Below are 19,186 nucleotides of genomic sequence, written 5' to 3' on the forward strand. Positions count from 1 at the left end.
TTCTACGCATAGAACGATTTATAGGAAAACGAATATATTTTATTTATGGAACATTTGCATGTTCTCTTGGTATGCGTTCTTTTCGTGTTTTAGTTTGATATCCTCGTTTTTTATTCGTTTATCTTATCTCGCCTTTTTTATTACCATGTCTTATCGCGTTTAGTCTTTTCAATCTTGTTCGTCCATTTATCAGGCTTCCCTTTGATTTTTCTTTTTTGATCTACAAAAGTGGTTACAAATTTGGGATTATCAAGAATTTCAACGACTAATCTCGATTTTCAAATCAATTAGACGGAAAAATTTCGAAATAAATTTTAATTTTACGTTGGGTAAAATATTTTTCCTGTTATAGATACAACAGCTAGGCGAAAGCGCAGTATTGAACCGGTTTAATAGACAGTTTCACTTTGTCCGACAGTATATCCCACTCTGGCGTCCAATATTTTCTTCCTTGTAACACGTAAATCCCTTAACCCTCTTTGAAGGATTTGGGGTTCGACATCAGTATGATTTTTCTATTTTCATCTTTAGCATCACGCAGGAGCAAGAACATTTTATTTTGAATCCTGTAGTTTCTTTCTTAATTTTGAATTCTAATATTAAAAAAGTATAAGATATATAAAAATGTAACGGTTTCTTTCAATCTCGCTATTCTCGTCTTCCAATTTTTCTTACACGAGATCATCTCCAAATTTTCCATTAATTCTCGGACGTCAAAAGCTGAGCTAACTCTGGCACACGTTGATATATCATATTTTCTAGTTACCGCGTTACGTTTATTCCGTCAAATCATATAAACAGTTTTGTTCTTTTACACGATCTTACCTATCACGTAAGGGTAAAAAGCTTGCTTCGTCGTTACGAAATAAAATAATCGACGCTCGTTACAATGATCGAATCCCCGTTAAGCGAAACTTGGGAGCGAAGCTGAGGACGATAATCCGATAACCTATCGTCCCGTTAATCGATCTTCCGATAATAATCAGTCTCTAACGAGTCGATACGCTTAATTTTCCTCGTAACCAGTCTTATATAGTTAATTTTTGGCTATCTATCGATCACGTAATAAATCGAACGGCTGCGTTATTACTTCGATGTTTTCGGTTCGAGAAACAGGGATATCATTTGCGAAGAATTGGCCGTCTAACAAATTGGATCAGTCTTGAGCGGTCGAGACTAACGTTTGACGATATAGCTGTCTTTCGCGCGAAAATAAAACGCGTTAACGAGATCATTTATTTTCTATTTCTCGAGCGTGCAAGCGATATTTGCCGCGTTGGTTGAATAGCGAAACTAACGGCCGCTTAATAGAAATTAAACGTCGTCTCGTCTCGTGAACGATTCTATCGTTCATCAGGAAAATTCGACCACCTGTTACTATACAAAGTGAATCGTGCTTCTTGACTTACTGCCAGTTTATCTTGTTGATCGCATGTTCATTTACGGCAAGGTTACGTTGTTGTTACCGATCGTTTCGCCAATATCGGGTTATTTATACTTTATTTGTGCAATTAAGTCTGTTCGCCGCTAATCGACGTTCAATACAAATAAGGTTTCGAGCGTTCAACTAATCGTTCGTTTATGTACACTGGTAAGCGAAGTATTTAACGAACGGAAAATTACGAGCAATTTGAAGAGAGTGATTTGCACGTTACGGTAAATTAGAGAAGTATCGATAGCTACTGTTTAAACTTTAAACCGTCGATTTTGAACGATAGATATTTCTTTAGAATATTTAGTATTTTAAAACCCTTACCGATGGCAATGTACAGGGTGCGCCGTTAGAATTCGGACAGAATTCAATTTGTAGTTCCCACCATATTAGAATTCAGATGTTTGTGCTGATTGACTCTGAAGTTAGTTAAATATGTCAATAAGTCTTCTATAACCTCAAAATGACAGAACTCGTTAAGCAAAACCCGGAATACGATAGAAGAGCGGCGATTATAGAAAGTCTTCGCGCCGGGTGGATGCCAAAGTGAATCGGAGGAACGACCGTTGGCTGGCCCACAATCTCGAAGATGTTCCTGTTGTGGGCAAAACCAAATTTCCAGCAAGTGTTCACGTTTTGAGCGTTGTCTCAAGTGAGGGCGACGTCATGCCTCCGCACTTCTTCCAAAAAGGCGAAAGAATCACAAAGGAGGTTTATTTGGAGGTCCTGAAGACAGTAATAAAGCCGTGGATGGAAATTACGGCTTCTGGAAGGCCGTATTTATTTCAACAAGATGGCGCACCTGCTCACACAAGTCATCTTGTTCAAAATTGGCTCTCTGACAATGTGGACATGTTTTGGTCGAAAGATTTCTGGCCTCCTAACAGTCCCGACCTAAACCCATTGGACTATTACGTGTGGGGCGTTATCGAGAGACAAACTAATAAATGCAGGCACCCCAACGTCAACTCCCTACGAGCTGCTATCGAGTCAGAATTCGCGACAATTAAACGCGACCAGTTGAAGTCAGCGTGCTCGCGCTTTAGAGCAAGAATAGAGCAGGTCATAGAGGCAGAGGGTGGTTACATAGAATAAAAGTTCTCAGCAAGGACCCTTTAAATGAGATATAACAACATTTTCATGTGTTTTTGTGTATTGACTTAAATAAACAACTTTCTGCACAAAACTTCTTTTGTCCGGATTCTAACGGCGCACCCTGTATATCGGTGTCATATATACTATATCTATATCACATACACCAGTATATGTATATCAGTTAAGCTTCCGATTATACATTTTATCGCGAAATAGTAATTCGGTATAAAAAATTAGAATAGGCTTTACATTTTACTGATTATTAACTGGCGATTATTATTAATTTAAAAACGTGTACATTTTCAATCTGTTTTGAAACTCTGTCGAAAGCTTTGGTTTGAAATTTCTGTCAGATCTATTATTCGTGTCTCGAATAGCGGAAAGAAAATTGTTTAAATGTAAATTATCAAAGGGATTAATCAAGTAATTAGGAATTCGTTGCTCTCCTTTTATGTCGATTCTTTAAGCAACGATAATATCGTTTCAGAAGATCACTGCGGCTTTGTCTAGTCTCAAACGCGAAAGGCTTGTAAAATGAAAATGAGAAACTGAGCGTCGAAACCAATAAGCGATATCTGCGTCTACGACTCTTCAGAGATCTCCTTCCCGCGGCTCGATTTAATTTCCCGACTTCAAACGGATGACATCAGCGAAACTCTTTTCGCTCTTTCACTTTTCGTTGATTTCCCCGATACTATCTTAATCTCTGCTGAGTTTTTGCCAGTAACATCTCGTTTAAGCTTCTTTCTGAGATTATGAACCTTAAAATTAACCGCTTTTGCAGAGTATAGTCTTTAATGAAAACTCTAAGATAAACTTTCATTGAAATATTATCTTGTAATTTATGTTTAAGTATTTTCTTGCTACCTTTTACTTTTTAAAAATCAATTTTTGCTCCTATCTCAACAACTTCTTAAACTAGTTTTTGGCCTCTCAATATTCTAGTCGCATTAACTATTCCAAAATAGTTCATCATTCGATATTACGTTCACTCCATTTCGATTATCTTCTTTTATCTCTAATTTGTGCTTTAAAAAACATCAATCGTTAGACCGTGGATTCTTATACATTTATAGCAAATCTACATGTAACATCTAGCGGAGAAACAAACGTTTCTTTAAATTTCATTACTTTATTTATGTTGCTAAAAATGAAAAATTGCATGAATATCCGCAATCTAGTAAACGATACACAACCGTTTTTAGAGTTCCACGAACGATCTTTGTCCAAACAACACGTCATATTTGAACCATTCTCCTATTCTTCGTCTCAGAGCAACAAACTGCTCTTCCCACGTCCTAAATTGAATTTTATTATCCTGCCGTGAACGCTAAGAATAATCTTATTGTATCTACTATCTAGTACGGAAGAGGCTCTGTTGACTGTGGTTTAATGAAACCGGTGCGTTATTAAACGGGTCGGATTGTTTGCAAAATGAATATATGAATGAGTAAACGGCGTACCTTGTTCGACAGTGTCGAGACTAGATATCGAGCGTTCGCTTCGTCGTACGTCTAAGCAGGGTCTGGCAGGATATTCGAGAGGTCAACGAACACGGAACAGAGGGAGGGTTGAAGCTCGACGTAAGTAAACATAACGACCCGCTAACGTTTCGTTACTATAGAATAGTAAATAATATTGATTCGCGTCTTGCCACGCGTCCGCTTTAGGCCATATTCCAGTATACGTTCCTTTTTTTCGATTATTTTTATCGACCTGCATCGTTTACTGGGCGATATTCCGATATTTGGCCCTCGTCGGTGTTGGAGGGGTTACCGATAGTATTTTCGGTTATCGATAATTAAAATCGACTGCCAGTGAACGTACAAAGGGTGAGTCACCTGATGTTAGAATATAAAATTTCTCCCTTGTTCCCAGCGGAAAAAACACAATAGGGTGGAAGGTTGTTAGGAAGGGTTGGTATCATAATAAAATAAATATAGCGCGGGAAACTTTTTTTTTTTTTTTTTGAAGCTTCAGAATCGTTAATAATTTTTAAGGTAATTTTCATTAATAATAGTGATCTTTTAAAATAATTTTTATATCAATTTTTGTATCATTTTGTATCACGCTATTAATAATTTTTTATGGACTACCTGATTCTTACGAATGGTAATCCGTTTTTCATATCGCGGTGTTTGAAATTACTTTGTAGACGCAAGTCGGTTGTTTTCTTGTTTTATATTTGTTATTCATCTATTTAAAGAAGCTTTGAAATGCTAAGGTGTAAGAGGCATCTTCACAAAGACTTACATCCTTCCTTTTGCGTAAGATTATCTTTTGTAAGATAAAGAGATCTGCTCGTTAGAAGGTTAATACATTATGCATGGATGAATTTGTCTTTTATCAGCTATGACATAACAAAAATATATCGACATTTCGATACCCGTCTTACGCTTTGTCTTTCTCGTATCGTTCAATTTAATGAAAAAATCGGACTTTCGATTATATTCAATTACGACTGCCGATCTATATATTTCGATATTACAGTGGCTTTATGCTTATCGTTTCGTGAGTACAACTTTGGATTGGAAAATTTTGAAATTAGTTCAACTTTGAAATTAGAATAACAGGCTATTTCGCCGAAAATGTATTTATGAAAATTTTTGATTACAAGTCCGCACACAAATATATGCAACGACTTACAGAACGGTGCATCGCGTCGAGAGTTGCTATGTTGCCTTTAACGATTTACGAAGGTTGTGGTCAACTTTGTATTCAGGAAATATACGTGCATCTATTTATATACCCGATTATAATCCGCTGTTACGGTCAAACATATTAACCACGTTAGATCGTATATTTATGTCACGTGTAACGTGCGCACTTCAGCAGCATCTGTGAATTAATTAAAATCAAAATTCAATAACGATTAACGATACAAAATCACCTTTTCATAAAGGAAACATGGCTTCTTTTCTCAAAGAAATAAGATACGATAAAATAAAAAAGGAAAGCATAAGAATAAAATTATTTTCCCGTGTAAAAATTGTAGCGATAAGAATTAAACATTTCCTGGAATTTCATAGGAAAGGGGGAAGTAATAATAACGGACGTTGGGTTTTTCAAAGCAAAGTGGATCGCCATCAGCAACAAGTCACCCTTGTTTCTGTTTATTTCTCTTCCTCTTTGCTTCCAGCAGTCGTATCGTACCAGACGTTCACTGCGCTGAAAGTTTCGAACGAACGTGCTCGACGAAACAGAAAAGGACGAATTATAGCGAGGAGAGCATCCCTCGTAAAACGAACGGTACATGTTCATAAAGTCGTGGAAGATCGTTTTGATCGATGCCGGTCATGTTTGCCCGTCGTTTCTTCTCGCGCCCTTCGTCTAAGTTTATTCTGTCCACCCATCGGATATTAGAATCGCTCGTTCTTCGTCAATTCCTAGAAAATTAATTTTTGTTATTTTTACGTCTCGAAGAACTTACGTTAATTGAATTTTATGTGTACAGGAATTGCAATATTTCTATTTCCAACGGAAAGGTTCATGACAGGCATATAACTTCCATCGAGCAAATAGATACGTCGTTCGAGTTTGAAAGGAATTCGATATAAATGTAATTTTTTTATTTAAATAATCGACCTTAATTTCTCCTGAAATTTACAATTTGTCAGGATATTTTTCTACAGTTTTCGAACACATACTCTTTCACCGTCAGTTTCAGAAACAGAATTGTTATCTTTCCATTATTATTTTTCCTAATTAAATATTCTACAATGACTTGTTCTTTCTAAATTTATGACATCGTTAAAATTCTTATTTTTTCGAAACCTTTTTCATCCTTTCTCTTCCTACATCGAAATAGAAATACCGTATCGAATTGAGGCTTTTTGTTATTATTTCGACATCAGTGATAGATATTTTTACTCGTATATTTAAATTAAACGATGTAAAAAGACCTTTGCTTCGGTTTGAAAATAATTTCGTATTTCTGTAAATCGGAGGGATAAAAGCCTTCGGCGATAACGATTCTATCGCAAACTCGAAAGTTACATCAGTCATAGAGTACGTCACAAGCGCGTGTAAAAAAAAGTTGTATCAGATATAACTGCCGTGCACACGATATGCAAATTAAACTCTACATCGAGCTACGCCGACATCGCGGAGGAGCTGACAAGTTCATTTCCATTCTTTGTTCATCTTGTTCCCTGTGAAACGTTTTTACGATTACGGGTCGCTACTCCCAAGCGTAATAATCTTCGTGAACTATCTAGGATAATTGCAAATCGATCGAATCTCCTACTACGATAAAACTATAGAATAATTTTAATAATGGTATTTTTATTTAGATCGTGCATCGTTATATCGCATTAATATCGTAAGACGTTTTTGGAGCCTGTGATTAACGAACTTCGTTAAGCCTATCTACACGATCTTAATTTAATTTTAATAATAACGCTCTTCAAAACATGCATCATTCTCTTCGACGTTCACGCGAGGCCCTTAAAAAGTTTAACTGCGTCAAAATTACCACGATCGATAGAAATTACCGCCTCAATAAAACTAAAGCATAAAACTTGTACTAAAATAACAAAAATGAGAGAGGCATTTATGTGAACAAATACATATCACAATCTACATACTTTACCAAAGTCATTAAAATGTAATATCGTAAATCAATAAAATTTCTATGAAAAATTACGAATCGATGATTCCTATTGTCTTAATAATTTTTACTGTTAAATATTTTTGAAATTTCCAGGACGATAGAATATTGATATTTTGATATAAAAATAATCGTCGCGCGAACGTAATGAATTTTCACGATAGTTTAGCGCATACAAAGATAGTAACTAATTTTTACATGAAAAAATTGTTCTCTCATTTTACGTACAAACCTATTCGAAACGATAATTTTGTAAATGGATATTTTGAGTCGTTGTTTTTGGATCGATCGCGCGATACAATTATATCGATACACGCTGTTGTCGTTGCAATTATACCTCACGATCGCATTATGCGTGCATATTTAATTTAAAATTGAAATAATAAACGTGAAGTTACCGCACGGTTAACTTCTCCCTGGCAAGCCTCGGCCCGAGGATAGTACGGATATAACGATTTGTTGACATTGCCACGGGACAGAAAATATACCTCGTATATGCAGGTGTATTTTCTGTCATAAACACTCCGGTGAAATTACCGGTCCCGCGATATATTTATAAGCACGGCGAGTATGCTTCGCGCGGCTATGAATAACGTCCCTTATTTTTCTATTTGTACGCGTCAAGTCTTTAATATTTAGCTAATGCCTTATAGCCATGTATTTTATTTCAACAACGATCGGTTGTCAAAGTTTGTTCTTTACCTTTTGTTTCTTTCGTTTTCAAATCGAAATACTTCTCCTTTTGTATGACTGTGATTAATATTTTTTGACGATTTTAACGCTGTTCGAATGTTTGTATCGTTATCAAACACGAAGGTAATATTTCACGAGAAATTTTGATATAATGATTTATACTTTTCTGAAACTTAAAAAATTGCTTAGACACAGAAAACGATAAGATTAACGTTATCTTTGGCTGTTTGGATTCTCCAACGTAGTTAGCTTTTCCTTTATTTCAATTTTATTTAAATCGCGTTAAACCTATTAGAATACTTCCATGGATTTTAAAGTTTGATAGCTTTTTCTGGAATTCTCCGACTATTTCCAATGCCGAAACATTTCCGATTTTACAGATTTCAGTTTCACAGCCTTGGAATATTATTATAGATCCTGGAACCAGGTATTCCTTAGCAAGAGTGAACTTTTTTTACGCTGTACGGTTCTATCCGATTTCCTCTATTATCGGAAAATTTAATACTAGAAAATTGCAAAATACGATTTCAGCTTTAGAATCTCGGAATATTATTATAGATCCTACAACCTCGTACTTGCGAAAATGAATTTGTCGATGGCATATCGCTCTACTCTACTTTCTCCATCGACGGTCGCGGTCGTCACGAGAAAGTAACGTATCTGCCACCTGAAATAATCTTCGCGTTAACCTTCCCGCGAAATTGCAGTTCAAGGTTTGAATTTGGTAGAGAACGTGTCACGACATAAATCATCGAATGCGTTCGCCGCGGTAATAAAAGTTAATGAAAGGGACCGGCTGGCGCAGCCTCGAAATAGATTTCATCTTAAAAATAAACGATGATCCCCTGGCTGGTGCTGGTTAAAGGAAAATCCGTGTTTACCAACAACGGCGGTAGGCTGCCACCTTGCCGCACGGAAAATTATTAATTACAAGCTTGGTTAACCGAGTGAAATAAAACGAAAATTTCTTTCAGGGTTCAGCGAGCATTCCCTGTCGAACAGACGAGCTGTACCGTTCGTACGGCCGACAATATATCGTGTGAGTTCATTTAACCAGTGTAAGACACACAACGTGTCTGCACGGTATTGCGTTTCAAAGTAATGCTGTAAACCGCTCTAAAAATATGGCTCGAAAGATGACGAGGCAGAACCCTTTTCCCCGCTCCTCGATCGGTCCCGTAACTCGTTGCTTCACGGACACTTTAACGTGTTAAAATTTTGCAACAGTCAAATTATTTTGAAGTTTAATTATTAATCGTGGAAATGCGCTATGCGCGTTATGTAGGCGTAACTTGTATTATCAGAAGGTCAAAAAAATATTTGACAATTTTTATGAATATTTTATGCGTATTATAGAAAAATCGCTGAAATTCTATTAGAAACTAAAAGATACGACTAACGTGGTTATATCGGTAAAATGTGAAACTAACTTTGATATTTAACGTCTGATGGTGAATCTTTGAGAAGAGAAAAGAAATCTAGATTTTAGAGTTCACTGATATTTGTTACGATGCTGTTACGTATCTAGCAATTTGTTCTATTGTTATTACAAAAACAACAAGGACTATTGATCAACGAGGAGAGTATATCTTCCCTGTTGACATTTATCAATTTGACGCCACTCTGAAATTAAACAGTTGTTTTAATACCGCTCGATATTAAACAATCTACTTGTAAAATCATCGACTAGGAACAAATTCATTGAGTACAGATATGAAATGGAAAAACCATATGAAACTGTTAAAGTCGTTAGATGTATGTGAATACAAAGGAACGCGTGGATAAATTGTAAGGTAGAAAATATATATTTTAAATACTGAAGTGTAAATACAAATCGGAATATAATTGAGCTGATCCAGATCCGCACGCTAGCGGTGTTACCCTGTGACTGAAAAACCCTGAAGCCAACGTTGCCTGTGTACCGTTTATGGTCTGCCTTGCGCAGTCTTTTGTCTATACGCTGTCGATGGCTTCGGTGCTTGAGAAAGCTCAAAGACCAGATGTAGAGTTTTCTTAGAAGTGGTGACCACTTCAACGGAAACTAGCCAAATAATCGAACTGAGCGACCGAGAAAGCGCAGTAATCTTTCTATTAGTTTAGTAGTTTAAACTCAACTTCGCTTAACTTGATCGGACTATCGACTTCTACTTAATCATTTGTGGTACGCAATTTTCACGGAAGACGCGTCGACCCTCGAAAATCGCCTTTCGAAGCTTCTCTGTTCCGCAGCGTACGCCAAAGGTGCGACACGAAATTGCGAGTCGTGTTTGCATGTGCGACACGAAGTTGTCGACCTGTTTGCCACGGTCTGTTAATCAGCGAACCGCGTAGATATCCGGACCCCCGTTTAAATAATCCCTCCTTTCCCTTCGATAGAAAAGAAAAAGGAAAGAAAGAGAGGAAATAAAAGAACAAACGTACCGCTCGCTCTTCCACGCGGACAGAAATACGATGTGATCCGCGCATTAATCCGTGGAATAGAAATAACGTATTACTGTCTGGAGAAGGAATAGGAATAGGATACTATAGTGATTGGGGAACAAAAGCGATGCCAACTCGACGCTGCGAACGATACGTATTTCAATCAGGCATCGAACGGTATTGCGCGGTATGCGCAATGAAGAGTCGTCCCAAAGGGATGATTTGTTGAAACTCGGCAGGATCGAACGACAGATAGATACTCGTTTCTGTGGGAATTTCAGAGAAGTAGCGCGTATTTCATCGTTGATCGAGTGAAATCGCTGGGCAGAGGGAATGCGATATGTCGGAGGTTTTCTGTGGCTAAAAATGGTGAAAAATATGAGGCAGATCGAGTTCTTTCATGGTTGCCGGTCGGTGAGGAATTTGAAAAAGCTGCAGTTATTTCTGAGTTCCTAAATTCTTAAACTGCAAGGACGGGCAGCCATTCGATTCGTTGAATTCGATGGGAATTGGACGAGAGCTTAGAATTTTTGAGTATTTGCATTAGAAATTCTTCAATTGCAACTTCTCCGATCATAAAAGTTATTTTAAAACTCGAATCTGACGAGCACGACACATTTTCGCAAATTTTTAGCGTTTGTAAATAACAATGTCCAAAAATATATACGCACCAGGATGCCAAAAACGCGAAATTGCAACTGCATTGAGAATTAACTGTATGACGTTGGATTGTGAAACCTGCGAATAGAATTGGAGAGACAGCTGTTTCTCAAAAGAACATGGAAATTATACAGAGATATCGTATCATCTGAATGGTATATGGAAATGACGTACAAACGATAGGAAATAATATAATCTCGTTTAAGACCTAGCATTTTTATCTGCAGATCTTTGGTAATCGATTTTCTTCGAAATTTCTTTTCAGTCCTGTTTTAAAACAATCGGTTAATGACCATCGCTGGCAACAAAATCAAACAGTTACATTTAATAAAAGAACGACTGTGCAAAGAAAACGTTCGGTGTCTGATAAGACAATTTTTAAGGACAATCCGATCAGAGATAACGGTTCACAATTGGCAGGTATTCTTCTCAGAATACCGATCAAGTTTCGCCTTATTACAGCGGATAATTGGGACGAACGCTGTACGATAACAGGTATACGGCGTTTCGATTGATCTCTTCCGTAAAGAGGATATACAGTTAGAATTTAATTCTGAGAGTGCAGAGATAACGAACGCGGATCTGGATTATGAAATTTATCTCGGGTGTAATTGATCTCATGTTTTTCTTCGTGTGTTCTTCGTGTGTTTCGCCCAAGGGCTGAAATTTGACTGGCGAGTTTGATTAAATTGCGAGTATCAGAAATCGTTGAAATTCCTGGATGGAAATGAAGTTTCGTTAATCACAAAGATATCGTATTTCAAATATCGTGTTCGATGATCAGGTTATACTTGATTTTTCTTCATCGCCATAATGAAGTTTGATTTCATCAGCCCGAGATTGAAGTTTGACTTAAACTACCCCGTGATTATGAAGACGAAGTTCAAATTGAATTGTACCGTTACGAGAACGAAGTTCAAATAGAATTTCATCACTCGAAGGGACGAAATTGAACTTGGCGCTCCGTCATTCTCTGGATCAGGTTAAATAAAGAGAATCGAATAACTCTCCCGACCGTAATAGAGAAAAAACAATATTTAACGAGTTCGTTAATGATAACTCAAAGAAAAAGGGAGAAGAGATAAGGTATATCGTGCGTTTAATCTCAGTCTGGAACAGATAAAAACAGTTGGATTGTTGGGGAATTAAAAAAGGTAGCAATTAGGAGCCGAGAAAAGGCTGAGCTTTTGCAGCTGTCTCGTTATCATAATTATACCAATTGCACGCGAGAATCAGTCGATGAATAGACGAAAGAGATTAACGACAAATCATAGAATAAACGATAAACCGATTTATACTGCAACGTTTTATTAATCGGTGGAATTTTGAATCTACTAAAAGAATTATTTCGGAGAGAAAAATGCAACGAGATTTCATATCCAAGGGCAGGTGATTCCAGTGGGATTTTGTTGGAAATTAACCTTGTATCGGTTCGTCTTGCGTAAATAAATCCAATCGACTCTCTCGATGCAAGATACTACGTTCATTTAAATAACTCATTTAGCGGCGATCGTTGGAATTCGAACGAGACGATCGAGCCGCGTTTCGCGCAAAGAAAAATCTAAAAGGACGATGAAATTTTTAACAAGTTCGCCCCGTAGAAAACAGCTGCGACCCGTCTCATTATTCTGTCATCCACAACGAAATGCTTCAGCATGGCGCGGGACTTTTGAAAAATTCAACGCTTTTTACTGTATTTCCTACGGTTCTGCAGGAAACAAAAAGAGAAAGAAACTCTGCTGTTCGGAGCGAATTTTCAAAGTTTCTTGTCGGAGAGAACGTGATCGGAACGAACGCATTTTATAAATTTTCATTTTGTTGGTTCTGTGCAAAAAGAGAATGCGCGTTTCGAAAAATGGGCGTGGCAGATGGTTTCGAATTACAAAGCCGTCGGGGTTTGAACAACGTGCGCGAGAACAGAAATAAAGACCTAAGCATTTATAAAAGAACAACATAGAAAGTAAAGAATGACTCGTAAAACGATACTTGAAGTTAATATGACATCTATGATCGACAGAATATGCGATATATATCGATAATAATCACGCCCAATATAAAAGTTAATAATTATACCATTAATTACAACGGTAATTACCCTGACGAAATCTTTGTAACTAGATAACGTTTTACAAGATTCCTGTACAAAAAATTAAGTTCGTTTTAATTTCACCTAATCTTACTTTACGTTCTTGCAGCGCACAATTTTAGGTCATTTGTTTAACATTTAACGTTATAATCGAATTCAACTCGATTCACAAATTATCGCTCCTTTTCGAAGAACCGTTGCTCTTTAACCACGGTATTTTTCATTAACTCGAAACCACGGTATCTTTAACTCGCGAAATAGCAAAAGTTCGATAGGTTGTCCTAAAAACTCTAAAAACGAAAAGAATGGTTGTGTATTATTTTCTTTTAAAACTGCCATTGGTTCGTGGGCTCTCTATATTTCATCCCACGAAGCATACGCGCCGCTTGATATTTGTTCTTGCAGCGGACATGTTCGAACTTTAGAGAATGCGAGCGTGAACACAATACGGCTGTCCACCCATGCGTAAACCTGTATCACTTGACGGTGGATTCTAGGCTACCGTCATCAAAAAAGTTGCCCCACGTCAGACCCATCGATTCGGCCAGTTTTAACCATTCACCAAGAATCTTCTCTATTCTCAGAACGTATTTCGGATGTCCTTTCGTATCGGTTAGGATTATATTGCTTTTTGCTGAAAGAATAATAGAAACAGTTGCTTTCTCGAATGAAGAATTAAAATGTTTTCGTATAATATACGTTTGTTACGCTATTTTCCAATGTAAAATTCTCGATATCGAAGCTCGCGACAAAAGAGACAAAAGGATATAATAATCTTTTAATTGTTCATAGTCGAACTAACGTTGTATCGATATTAGGTTCTTCCCGCGAGGGAAATTATTTGATAACATTTTCGATAGATATGGAAACTTTTAATGAAAATTAACGATGGTTTTGGTCGTTTGTTTCTATTACTGCGAACACGCGCATATATATTTTAAAAGACACTAATTGGTGTAATTATACGTTTTTTGTTACGTTGATTTTAACGGGGTTTAAAATGTACGTACTTTTGCGCCCTGTTATAATAAAAGCGGATAATGTAATTAAAACTTTTTACCACATTCTTATAAACTTCTACACGTTACGCGATTACTCCGCTATAAAATTCTTTTACCTTTATCGTTACGTACAGATGTATGGAAAAAAGATAGAAAAAGCTGCGTGAGAAATTTTATCACGGTTTTATAAATTTTCACACGTTGCAGAATATATTCCATTCCAATTATCAAGCGTTTAATATGCCATCGAGTTCTGATCGTATCTGTAGTAGCAAATTTCCGTATTTTCCTCGTTTGCACGCAAAATTCGAATTTCAACGCGAAAATGTTGAAACACTCGAGCATATACAAACTGACAATTAAAGTTCACTCGGCCGACTTCTCTCATGAATTATACCGTTGACGGTTCGTTGAAACCGTACACGGCTATAAATCGTATGGTTTGGACTCTTCGACGATCGATTGCGTGTTTTAACTTGTAACGACAGATTGAAACGTCACGTGTCATATAAAGTTCGCCTGGTAGAGTTTTATGGCTCGTTTTACGCGGACGATCGGTTTCGCATCGGTCAAGAAAGTGTCATATAATTTCTCATAAATAAATACCTTCCCTCTGGAGGATTAAAAGCCTCGATCGAGCTTGTAATAGCAAAATACGTATGATGGATTATTCACGATGGTTTTCCCGCGAGTGTCCCTCCGATGAATTTCTGTTTCTTTTCGATCTACGATCACTCGTGAAAGTGTTTGAATGTTTACCGTAAAAAAAATATTTATGGACGCGATATACGAGATTTTCTAAAATATTCAACATTGTAACGAGACACGACCGTCGTGACCATAATGGTAGAATGTGTAACCACGCTGGAAATTCCAGACTACGAGTAACAAGATGCTGTAGGCGACGTATTAGTATGAATACATCGTTAGTGTTAAAGCTGCATCTATCTAAAGATATTAGAGGGCATTGATGCAACAAATAATTCACTGCTTTAACGATCTTTTGATTTTTCTTGAATATATATTTGCAAAGAGTATCTTGTAACTTCAATTTGTTTCAAACTTTGCCAATGTAATCGTGGTAATTATATCGTGCCGTATGCCGTACGAGATCTTTTGTATAGCATACAGTATGAAAATATTTCAAATACTTTTCTAAGTTGTACGTCTTTCTATTACGTTTTCTTCTTCTTCCAACGATTCGAATTTGAACTTACTAATTTCATCGTGGTTCGGAATATTTCGTGGCCGTCAGGGTTAATTTAGAATTGCGAATTTACTTTGAAAAAGGACCGAACTATGCAACAAATTCTGTGCGTTAATTATGTGAAAGGACGGATTATAAATTAATTTTCTCGGTTCTTTATTTCAGTTTAAAAAGTCTTGTAATCTCAAAAAGTAAATTGTACAAACTATGACTGCAAGAAGAGTTGTAATTAAAAATTAAAATAACGAACGAGAATTTTTAGAGTTTTTCGTTTCTTTCGAGCAAAATGCCGAGTTGTTCCAAGATTCCAACCCATAGTTCGCCTGCCACAAAAGGCGTATGTACAGAACGTTCATGGACAGTTTTATGGGACGCTTTTAACGCGGCGAAGTGGCTTACAGAAACTTCATACAAACGCGTAAAATTCTGGCAAACAGCGATTCTAGTTTCCGCATGAGGTAATATTCTACTCCAACGAACGAATTTCTCAACTTATACATCGGAACGACTATTTTCGTGTTGTTTTCTCTTTTAAAATATCTCCTACTTTTCGTGCAAAATCTCTCCCATGTTTCTTCCCTATACAAATTGTTTCGCTTCTCAGAGAAAATTTCTTCTATATTTCTTCTCTATATAAATTTCTATATATAATTTAACGAACAATTCGCCGCTCGTATCGTTAATTAAATTTTCACGCATCTTATCTATTTCCCTCTGTTCGTCGTTAAAATTCACGTATAATTTAATTGGTCGAATATTCTGCATATTGTTAATTAAATTCGATATCGTTCGTGTTAAAAATAAAATTAAAACAGCGAGAGATCGCGTTAAATTCGTTTCATCGTTTCCGAAAGGTTACGTTAACCTTCTAATTGCGTTATAGGATCAAACGAATAGGACACGATGAATTAGAATTTCCGCGGTGTATGGATTAATCAGTTTGCGCGTAAATTTAGAGGATCGAGGTACGAGGCTGTGCAAGCTTCGAATCGACGAACGTTGCTTGCAGATTAAATCAATCGTTGGAAATTATACGCGCACGATCGTTATTTACATATTTGACCGCAAGTAAAATATTTGGTGATTCGTATCGTTAATATGTTCTATATTCTTTTTCTTTGTTTTTAAATAACAGAAACGCTATACGCGTTGATCGAATTTCGTTGTGGACGGAAATAATGACGGAAATAACTAACGGAGAAGAAAAAATGTTTTAATGAAAAAAGTTGAATTTTCGACAAATATAGAAATAAACTTTGTATCATGTGGCGAAACACACACAAAGGATGGTTTTTGGAGTATGATCGAATCGACTGCCTTTTTTACTATTTTGTAATGTGTTTCCATTTTGCGTTTATCCTCTTTTATTCCCTATTCTCTTTTTGATACTTTTATCAAAATTGAATTTAGTCGTGCAAATTAAAAAAAAATTTGCTAAATAGATAAAATTTAAAAAGTGACTTCTGTTATCAAATCGATGCAGCTCGATTGAAATTCTATTTTCGATCGTAAAAACCGGGAAAGCCGGAGAAACATACGGATTAACGAAAAAATCAAAGTATCGTATTAACTAAGAAAATTGCGCATCGCTTTCTCCTCGCTTCAGTCTTTGAAGGAAATACTTGAAGTATACGAGTATTTGATAAAAAATTTTTGTTTTCTTCCGTACTTATTTTTCGCTACTTATCTTCGAAATTGACGCATAACGCGTTTGATAACGGAAAGAAAAATTCCGTATTTATTTTCGTCTGGTGTCTTAGGACAATTAGTCCTGGCGTTGGTCATGGTCGACGATCTTTTAAGGTTTCGTCTGCTAATTGCCTTCTTCTGCCTCCTTATCGTGATTCTACTCCGATATGAAACGCAGAAACGACAAAATATGATTTTAGAAAAAATATTTGAAATTTTGAGGATACACGAAGAAGTACTAGGAGATCCGCTAGTCTTTGATATCGAAATTAAAAATCAATAGTCGGACTATTAGTACAGCAATGTAAGCTTACACAAGACACGGTAATAAAATGCAATGGTATTAGGTAAATAAAATAAGATTTCGAAAATACGAATATGGCGAGTTAACTGATCTTCGATAGGTTAAGAAGCTAGTTAACAGACTAAGACGTCAACCGCACAATGTGTTTCCATTTCGATGACTTATAGTCGCAATAACAGGATATTTTCTCGATATTTCCAATACACAGCAGACAAGCTCTTATAGGCTGCGATATCAAAAATATGAATTAGTCGAAATGTACAGCTCGTTGGCATAGTAAAATTACTTTGATATCGCATCCCTGGTTTGTATCAGGTCCTACATTGTACTCTGTAAATATCAGCGTGATCGAAACGAAGCTACCGTGACGACGGTAAACGACGTAAAGCACCGCGGTCGACCTTCCACGCGAAGCGTTTGAAAGTTGGTGTTCACGACCGGAGATAAATTTATAGTCAGCGCGTAGCCGGTCGATTCTATTCGTCTCTTTACGTACGAAATGCCGATTCGCGAGGATCGATATTTCATTAGCCGGGTGCGTTGACGAGAGCGAAGCCAAGCGAGCCGAATCGATCAAAGGTTTCGCGTTAACCGGCTTAAATAAACGTTGAAATTTTAAACAGGACCGCAGTCGATTATGATAAATAATTTAGGGCTTTAACAATTAACGAGAGCTTGTAGAAAACACCGTAAGCGCGCACGGTAAGCAACAAGCCTTTCAGGAGGAAGAGAAAACTCGTGCATCGATGCTAGTTGCAAAGAAAACCCAGTTAATTCATTCGGATGAATGGCATAAAAAAAAGCCGAGATGCGATTAACCAATGTTTATTAGTGTTAAGGTTATTCGGTATATATGGAATTAAAGAAATGCGTGGGTAAATTGTAAGGTATTGAAAGTATATATATTGTGAATAATAAAGTACAAAATGTGAAATACAATGTAAGCCGATCCAGATCCTTTCGCTAGCAACGTTAACCTTTTTTTTTTTTTTTTTTTTTTTAACGTGGGGAAATCCTCATGGACACCCTTCTCCCAATGGGAGTCGGGTAGTGTCGGACTCTTACCGACTAAAACCACCACGTGGCTGCTCGTACGCACAGGGAAGAGGGCCCAGGGGTATCACGGTTGAAAGTCTCCTGTAAGCCCTCCTCTCAGCGTCTTCCCCTCCTAGTGCGGAGAGGATGCGTTTGTGACTCCCGGGGCAGCCAACCCCGGGGTCATCGTCATCTTTTTTGCCGGATCCGTTGGGGGAGATGGCGGCCTCTCCCCGTTGCGTCTGCTGCTTTTTCTCGCGTCGTATTCTTGCCGGGTGGCCGGCTCGGACCCCCAGCCGCTCCGCCCCTTCGCGAGCATGATTCACCCGCAGAAGTCCCGAGGCTGCTGCCCGTCTCTTCGCGAGCATGATTCGCCCGCAGAAGTCCCGGGCTGCCTCGTAGTCCGACCGGCTCCGTAGCAGCGCCTGAAAACACCAACACCACACGGAGTTCCAAAGCGGTCACCCATCCCTGGGCCCTATCCGTGCCCAACGTTGCTTAACTTTCGTGATCGGACGGGAACGAGTGCACTCAACGTGGCTAGGGGCGTTGGTAGCAACGTTAACCTGAGACTAAAAGAACCCTGAAGCCAACGTCGCACATGTACCGTTTATGGTCTGTCCTCGACGCATTCTTTTGTCTATGCGCTATCGATGGCCTCAGCGCTTGAGAAAACCGAAGACCAGACGTAGAGTTTTCTCAGAAGTGGCGATCACTTCAACAATTAGCACCTATATATCTTTCTCTATACATTAGGCAACGTTGTGACACCATCTTCTAGCGATATTAATAACTATTTAGAGAGGGAAATTGCACGCACAAAGTGTTAGACTACAGTATGTATAATGATACATACCAATGGGTATGTAGAAGATTCCGCAATAAAAGATCGAAACTCTTCAATTTTGCCGCTTACAGTGTTTTCTACGAGCGCTCTTCAATTTTAAATTACAG

The 19,186-nt window shown here is 37.5% G+C and overlaps 1 protein-coding gene and 1 pseudogene across 4 annotated transcripts in view; one reads left to right on the forward strand and one right to left on the reverse strand.

The window, feature by feature from the left end:
- Positions 1–19,186, forward strand: part of LOC132904648 (GTP-binding protein RAD) — an 83,013-nt gene that overhangs the window by 17,697 nt on the left and 46,130 nt on the right. The window lies entirely within an intron of this gene.
- On the reverse strand, positions 18,665–18,786 carry LOC132904747 (5S ribosomal RNA; annotated as a pseudogene).

The sequence above is a fragment of the Bombus pascuorum genome, chromosome 2 (genome assembly GCF_905332965.1).
Source record: "Bombus pascuorum chromosome 2, iyBomPasc1.1, whole genome shotgun sequence".
NCBI lineage: Eukaryota > Metazoa > Arthropoda > Insecta > Hymenoptera > Apidae > Bombus > Bombus pascuorum.